We start from the raw sequence: 7,312 nt of genomic DNA, 5'->3' as shown, positions 1-7,312 counted from the left end.
TTTAATATAAATCTCTCAACATCTGTTGGCCTTTTGTTGCTTAATTTATTCCAAATGGGGCCAAAAACATGCCACTCCTGGTCCCAAATCACCTGCACCTACTTAACATTACTTCTTGAGTAAATTCACAGTAAGACTGGCCAGGGGAAAGTGGGGGGCAGTTATAGAAACACTAATCATGAGGCAACAGCTGCTGCTCCTGAACAATACTGGTGTGGAGAGCGTGAAGGATCATGGGTGAGAGTGGACAGAGTGGATAGAGAAGATTGAAGTTGTGTTTGTCTATCCTGCTAAAGGACATTTCCCCATCTTGTGCCAGATCCAGTGGAATTAAGACAAGGCCACCTTCAGGACTTTGGGGAAGAACCATAAAGGTTATGCTTCTCCTCTGAGTTTATATCTGGGGTCTGCCTTTCGTCCATCTTCTCTGCCTAAGACTAAAGCCCCCTTCGCTCTCTGATCCGACAGCAGTAGATTCCATAGCCCCCTACTACACAGGAGTCTGCTGTATAAAAACCAAGAAAGCCTGCAAACATGAGTCTGAAAAGAAGAGGCTCTGTGGTTCTAACCGTAACTTAAGTTAAGGCTGTAGGATAAGATCATAAGTTCTGAGGAGGGACTGGTCTGGTACAGTCTTGGCCTGGATTCCCCCAGGGCTGTAGAAGACAGCAGGTGGTCTTGGGGAGTCACACCTGGAACTCCCACTGTATTTGCCCCTCTTCATCTTTTTCATGTCCCAAGACTGATAGGTAAAGAGTACAAAGGCCTCTAAAACTTTTATGAGCAGTGAGTAGCACGTGAGCGTCTTAAACGTAACTCTATCAACATAAGAACTAAGGAGAAGGGGAGGCTGCTAGCACAGCAAAGGCTACAGCTTTTTTTCGTGTTGCCTAAATCTGATATGCATCATACAAGACCTTCATCTGTGAGCCTCAGCATCCGCACTCCTACATGCCTCTGGGTTGTCAACCACAGGGACAGCCAGCCTCTCTGACACAGCACAGCCTGTTGTAGTAACTCTGTTTTCCTGCTGCTGGAAAAAAGAGAGAAAAAATAGTTCTCTTGCTGCCATAGAAATCTCTTTGCTGCCATCCGTTGCACTCCATGAAGGGATATCAATGGTGGAGGTTTCATGGCAACATATTAGCTGTTAATACGGAGTGGGTTCAGCCTGTTTATGGCTCAGTATCCTGACTGGGATGGGGAAAGCCATACCTGGAATTGCTCTCAGCCAGCAGAGTAGGACGGGCAGAGCAGGGCCTGACCTGTTCTTTTTCTTCTAGGAATGATGGGACCCAGAACACAGAAAGCAGAGATGAAAAGACTTCTCAGATCCTAGCTTGATGGCCATAGCCAATGCAGGATTGTTTCACCCTGTCTACTCAGAACTTTGCCCATCTGATGGGTGTCTGAACCTTGAGGGATGCGGCTCTCACCTCTTTATTTTGGGGAAACTAGTTTGATCAAATATCAGTATCATTAAGCACTTCCTGATGATCACCTTTAGTTTTCTTTTGTTCGGTTCCATTCATACAGCCTCAGAATCTAAGGGTCTGACCTCCCATGAGTTCTTCAAGCGAATTTCCCTCTTGAAAACAATGCAAACTTTGCAAACCCTATCAACAATTAAGCCCTTCTTGTGGGCTGATTAAAGCAGCATCATGATGTGAAGGATGAGCCTCCCTTTTGGGTTGCATGCTCTGTTCTAGCTTCTCCATCATTTAAAAAATCAATAGCTCTCTCCCATTCTCCTCCCCCGATCTTCTCTTCATTATGGTTCTAATTTGCCAGAGCAAAATTACACTCATTTTCCTCCACCCTAATCAAGATAGCTTTCCATTAAGACAAAAAGCTTCTTATCTAAGCCACTAATGTTGAACAAGGACAGAAATGATTGATGAGAACATCAGCTCTAGAAAGACCAAGGCTTCATTTGATTCTCAGTCCAAGGCAGTAATGCTTCATCCTTCTATGGTCAATGCAAATTAGGAAAGGGTTTTAGACCCTTCCAGACAAATTTAAATGCTATTGTAAGGTGCTGACTTGAAAGAAAGTTGTAAAGTTGTGCTCTCTAATGGCACAAGTATCATTGGGAGTTGGAGACTTAAATTCAGAGATTTGGACAATGACTTATTGTGCCCCACCACACCTCTGTGTATCATTTCCCTAATGTGCAGCAGAGAGGATGATATTGTCACACCTTTGCAATGTGCTTTGAGATGCTTACTTGAAAGGATAACAAAAAAAAAAATACTGTTATTAACATTGCCTGGAATCAGCACAGCATGAGCAAGCTTCCCCTTGCTACTCTACCACCAACGGTCAAGTCCTGACGGGGAGGAGAGAGTTCAGTCTCTAGAGCCTGGTCAGTCCAGTCAACATGGACACCCATCAGATGGGCAAAGTTCAGAAAGTAAACGGGATTGATGGGACAGCCACATCATACAGAGGATATAGTATAAAAGCAACACCAAGAAAAGTTTGATTTAGGCTGAGGGCACCCTTGCTGGCCATGTCAACTTGGTTAAATACCTGCTAAAACAGAACTGGAACATCTGTTTGCTGTGATCCAGCACTAACCCACTCAGAGAGGAAGCTATTCTTCTGTTCTGCAGAACGGAAAAGCTATGGCAGACATTAAAACCCCCCTTTCTCCTTGTGAGTGCTGGAAACAGTAGCTAGCTTCTCCAACACTTATCTGTTCAGAGGCCCTGGATTTGAACAAGCACAAAATGTGGCTCCCAGCCAGAGCCCATGCTTACTTAGGAAAGATAAGAATTTAGCAGGTTAACTTGTTCAGAGTGGACACACGCAAGACAGGGTGTACATTTAAAATAGCAGGAACTGGGAAGAGAATGTGCTTGTTCAAACTAAAGCTATATGCACTATTCCAGGCTGCTCCTGTGAGAAAAGGAACAAGGCAGATCTGACCAGACTTTCCACTGTGAGACTCAGGAAAAGTCAGGTCTACATGGAGAAAAGGGAAGATTCTTGTATTAATGAGATAAATATCATCTCCCCTTTATAATGAGTCATGATATTATATAAAGGCAAGAGGAAGGGCTATTTTTAACATGTCTGTGCCTTTTTTTTAAGCCTAAGGAAAAGGCCAGGTTCTTCTAGTGCAGTGTATACAAATGGTCCATCCATTCTAGTATCATGTCTGACTTTAGCCAATACCCGATGTGTTGAAGGATGCTACACAAATGCCATTAAGGTGTAATCTTTTCAACAGAGAAGTTTTGCCTCATCAGTTAGAGATAGGATATGACCTGAAACAACTCTGCACATTTCCTTCAATTATTTAATGTTCTAATTATCCATGTAAACATCTGATCTTGCCCTGAGTCCTAATGACTAGATTTCAAAGGTAAAGGTTGTTTTATTTTAAAGGTTGTGAAATAAAACACATACATACATACATATATATATATGTTGCCTTTCATTCAATGGCTCTTTGGTCTTGTATGAAAAAGCAAAAATACAAGCAAATCTGTTAAAGACTATTCATCATCTTCAATCCTTTTATCACATTCCTCTCCTGTCTTTGTCTTCTATACAAACAAAATCACTCCTTAAACAGTGGCCTTGTTAGACATCACAATCTATTACCTGTCTCTGGAGCCCTTTTATTTCTGTTATGTCATTTTGTGATGTGACCTATGCATGGTGCATTTTCATAATTCTGGTCCTCTCTGAAAACAGTTCAGTGGCTGGTACAATACTGGTTAAAGGAAAGCTATAGGAAAGAGGTAATTGGTAGTAACAAGTGACTTTGCTAGGTTAGACCAATCCAAAGCTTTAAGCTGCAAGAAGAGAGTATGTGGAGTAATAAAAAGAATCTCAATTGACTCCTTAAATATAGGGAAAATTACCAAGATCAGAGCCATTCAGGTGATGCATTCAATTGTGGAGACAGCACCCCCAAGTATTTTAATGATCAGGCTGGCAAGAAACATGCTTACTGCAAAGCTGCATAGAGACGCTGTTGCCTGGGCTGGTACATCATACCTGGCACTAGCTTTTCCAAAGGACATTGTGCTGGAAGAAATCAAGAATTAGAAAGGCAGCTCCTTTAGAATGGATTTCTTTCTCCTGCCTGCCTACAGCTCACATAGGTTGATTTCTGAGATCATGATGCCTCCACAACAGTCTAATCAGTGTCACTGTTGTGGCTTTGAGACTGCTTAGGCACTCTAAAGATTTCAGTTTATACTCTTTCTTGTCTAAGTTGTAGCCAGTTGCACAGCAGATATGTACCTGTAAACCATATCACCAGGACAGAAGAATAGCATGTGTGAATCCCAGCCTGTTTTACTTACCAGATGTGAGATGGCTCAGTTGTCTTTCTGTGACCAGTTCACAACAGTCACTTTGCAGCCTAGGTAAACCCAAGATTAATCAGGCATCCATTTTCTCAGGAAAATGGACCTTTCTCTCTGATTTGTGGAACAATACAGACTGCCCTCAGCAGCCTGAAGGGAGAGCACTTTGGATTCAGAGTCTGTGGGCACTGTGACCTCTGTTGAGATTATTAAAGACTAGCTGCAGAGACTTCCCCAAACGCACAGATATAAGCATGGCTGAGTAATATGATAGATCTGGATACTCCTACCTGGGATATGCTATGAAAAAACTGCTGTGCTGACACGACTATCTTTGTACTAACTAGGCTGTATGAGTGTCACCTTGTAGTCTAGATCAGAGTTGTCTAACTGGCAGCCCAAGGGCCAAATGCAGTCCCCCAGGGTTTATTTTGTGGTCCCTGGGCTCCCACACAGCTGCCCACCCTCTTTCACTGTCTACAGCAATCACTGGGGTTTCCAAGCTCCCCTCCCTTCCCTGCCCCCACCCCAGTGGACAGTGTGATGTGGCATAGTGCAAACCTCAGCTTGGTGCCCCTGCTTGGTAAGGCACAGTGAAGGAGCCCACAGTAGGGGAGCTGAGGGTGAGGCCAAGGCACTCAGGTGGCAAGTGGCCTGAGGGACCTGTGGCTTGCACTAGTAGGGCTTGCATAGCATGCAGCCCCCACTGGTGTGGTCAGGGAAGTGTGTGGCCCTTAGCTACTTATAAGCAGGGATCTGGGTTTTCCGTTTCCCACGGAAAAACAGAGAAAACCAAAGATTCCCTGTTTTTATTGGAGAAAATGCGGATTTCTCTTTTTAGCAGTGAAATACGTGGATTCTCCACTTCTGCAAAGAGCTCTTGCAGGTTGGCACAGCTTCAGCAGGCAAGAGCAGATTGCAGAAAGGATGGGAAACCCTCAGCCCTGCCCGGAGGGGGAGGGGGAGGGCAGGGCCTGATCCTCTGAGGCAGCCAAGGCTGGGCTCAGGCTCAGACTCACCCTTCGCCCCTGGAGCATGGAGGTAAGTGGGGCAGGGCTGGGGAAGATGGTTGGGGGCTGAGGGAGTGGGGGGATGCTGCCAGCTTCAGGCAGCACATCGCAGCTGGGAGCAGGGTTAGGGGGTGAGGGCAGGGGTGCCCCCCTGCGGTGGGCTTTGCAGGCAAGAGATGCGGGGTGCAGTGTGGTGCCGCCCAGCTGCCTGTCCAAGGGAGGGGGAGAAGGAGGCTGGCATGGGACCTGCAAAGCCCCACCACCTTGCGTGCAGCCGCCACCACCCTGCACTGCCGTGGAGCTGTGAAACCGCTTGCAGGGCATGCTGATGCATGCAAGGCCCTTGTTTCACCCCCTGGTCAGGCGGCACATATGTCGCCCGCACATGGTGGCTGCCACCACACTGCTGCTGCCGTACCCTGCACCACTTGCCCACAAAGCCGTGCTGGTGGCTGTGGGATGGTAGTGCAGGGTGCAGTGGCAGAGTTAAGGTGGCGGCCTCCATGTGCGAACCTCCTGTCAGGCCAGCTGGCATGTGTGTGGCCCACAGCGTGGCACCCCTGCCCTCATCCCCTGGCTCTGCTCCTGGGAGTGGGCACAGGGGCACACTTCCCCCTTTCTTGATCTACCCCCCAGCACCTTCCCTTTCCCCCGCCCTGCGCTGCCCCTTCCCCCCACGCACACTTACTTGCTGGGGTGGGTATCAATGTCAGTGTCTGCATATCTGTGGGTCTGGGGGGCTGTTGACACTGTTGGGGGGGAGTGCAGGAGGGGCTGTGTGGGGCCTTTAATTTTTATCATGGATTTTGGGTTTTTAATCAGAGAATTTGCAATTTTTAATCAGAGAAAACCAGGATCCCTGCTTATAAGTCAGACAGTCGTGGTATAAGCAGATCTGAAGTCTGGAATGGTGCAGATAGGTTTAGTTTGAACCAGCACATTCTCTTCCCAGTTCCTGCTATTTTAAATGTACACCCTGTCCTGCGTGTGCCCACTCTGAACAGGTTAACCTGCTAAATTCTTATCTTTCATAAGTAAGTGTGGGCTCTGGCTGGGAACCATATTTATGCTCATTCAAATCCAGGGCCTCTGCACAGGTAAGTATTGGAGAAGCTAGCTACTGCTTCCAGCACTCGCAGGGAGAAAGGGGGTTTTTAATGTCTGCCATAGCTTTTCCGTTCTGCAGAATAGAGGAAAAGCTTCTTCTCTGAGTGGGTTACTGCTGGATCACAGCAAACAGAAGTTCCAGTTCTGCTTTAACGGGTATTTGACCAAGTTGACATGGCCAGCGAGGGTGCCCTCAGCCTAAATCCAACTTTTTTTGGTACTGCTTTTATAATACATCCTCTGTATGATGTGTGTCCCTTCTGTCCCATTTACTTCCTGAACTTTGCCCATCTGATGGGTGTCCATGTTGACTGGACTGACCAGGCTGTAGAGACTGAACTCTCTCCTCCCCTTTAGGACTTGACTGTTGGTGGTAGAGTAGCAAGGGGAAGCTTGCTCATGCTGTGCTAATTCCAGGCAATGTTAATAACAGGTTTGTTTATTTTGTTATCCATTCAAGTAAGGATCTCAAATTCTTGCTCCCCTTATTGTGGTGCTTCTGTGTACGTTTGTTTCTGACTTCTGGACACAGAGGCAGGACAAGGCTTCAGTGACTTAATGGGTCCTTCCCACAGTCAAATACTGTCAGACAGCTTGCAGCTTTCAATGCGACTGCAGACTTGCAGGGGTTTAATACTAAACAAGTTTTCCAGTTTCTGAATCTCAGGGAAAGCTGAATTCTTGTTCATTTAAATCTCACCTATGCAATAATTGATTCATGTTTAGCAACAATTTAAGTAACTGTTGTGGAAGAAATCAAACTTTGTGTTGTGGTTGAATCAGAACTAACAGAGCCAGCTTTTCTTTATTTAGGGCTATACTGTGATCACAGGGAGGATTTCATACAGGAAGGGGAATCACTCACTGGTC

This window comes from Gavialis gangeticus, unplaced genomic scaffold, assembly GCF_001723915.1.
Source record: "Gavialis gangeticus isolate Ggan-Ray unplaced genomic scaffold, GavGan_comp1, whole genome shotgun sequence".
Taxonomy (NCBI): domain Eukaryota; kingdom Metazoa; phylum Chordata; order Crocodylia; family Gavialidae; genus Gavialis; species Gavialis gangeticus.
Note: the sequence above shows the minus strand (reverse complement) of the source record.